The sequence below is a fragment of the Suhomyces tanzawaensis genome, assembly GCF_001661415.1.
Source record: "Suhomyces tanzawaensis NRRL Y-17324 unplaced genomic scaffold CANTAscaffold_3, whole genome shotgun sequence".
In the NCBI taxonomy this organism is placed as follows: Eukaryota; Fungi; Ascomycota; class Pichiomycetes; order Serinales; family Debaryomycetaceae; genus Suhomyces; species Suhomyces tanzawaensis.
The window spans coordinates 1,839,571-1,841,059 of record NW_017963638.1 but is presented as its reverse complement, the minus strand read 5'-3'; positions in this window follow the sequence as shown (position 1 = coordinate 1,841,059).

Sequence of the window (1,489 nt, the reverse complement as noted above, 5' to 3'; positions counted from 1 at the left end):
AAACATCCTTACTACCATACTCTGAAAACATCCTTACTACCATACTCTGGACGAGTTGTATTGGTTCGAACCCACTGATAGCAAACCCTGCATTCCTGTTAATAACTACATAGGATTCATCCCTGTGCTGTACCTGATTGATGGAAGTAGTCATACACCCGCAATGGTGGGAGGTACTGATCTAGATGTCCTCGGAGATGCTTGTGCAAAGGCAGCAAACCAATCTAATCAACAGGGCTGGGAAATTCCGGGAGGATTCATTTTCTCTAATGGTTTGTTAAACTCAGAGTATGAAGATCGAGTTGCCTCATGATAGTTCGAAACTAGCCATTACTACCTTTATTTATATTGAGAATACAAATACTTCAATCTTTCTGGTGACTTTAGTACCATGACTATGTGCACTATTTGAGCGTGGAACGAAATGCTGTTCACAAGTTGTTCTCACAAAGACTAGTAAACATTTTTTGAGTATTGTACTAGTTACTAGTTATGTTGGCTATACATCGCCGAAATTGTCTTGAAGGATCTCAACCGCCATTGAAATCGTATCAATCATCACAATCAAGAAATTGATGGGTCATTTCTCGGTACCCCGCCACCTGAAAATACCTCTATCGGAAAGCTAAGAGAGGTAATCAAAATAATCAGAAATGCTCAAAATGTAGTCGGGCTCTTAGCTATGATGTACAAAACAATAATTTTTGATGACTGTACCCTCGTTCAAAAGTTCAATAGAAGGGGGAGATGAACAATTTTGTATAATCTGCACTGTGTAAGAACTTTCGAGTATTGTACCATTACATCGAAAGGTCAATTTTCCTTAAGTGCAAACATGCTGGTTTGCAGCCAGAAATTTATTGGCTGATCTAAATTGTGAGAGCTATAACTCTGTGGACCAAAATCTGTTTACAGTGCTTTATTCTTCTCGTATATTCTTGAAATTGAGCTAAACAATCAAGAGTGGTGATAATTGTTTTCTTGGTGCACAACGCAAAATCTCCACAACCATCATAACAAGATGACAGTTTGATATAAGCAACTTAATCAATACAAGCATTCACTTACTATACTCCTTAACAAATACACATGCTAAGCCTTTCGATGTAAAAAAACACAGTAAAAGATCGCTAGTAATTTCATAGCAAAATTTTAGTGTTCCACTTCCAAATCTACTGGTATTGATAAAGTATTGTTTCTATTAGTTAAAGGATATGATACAGAAAATTAACGAAATATATTAATGTTGGTTTTGTGTTTGAAGAACATCAAATCATGTAGGAAACCATAGCGACCAAACCGATTAAAAATTTAGATGCTTGAGTTCTTGATGCCCAACCCTCATAGGTAGATACAGAAGGTCCAAAGGATGCTGCAGAAGATGAAACTGCAGTACTAGGGCCATTCGCATCATAGCTTGAGGTTCTAGTAGTGATTGTGTTACCGTGGTGTTCTGAAGATGAGAATTGAGGAACTGTGACCAGTGGAG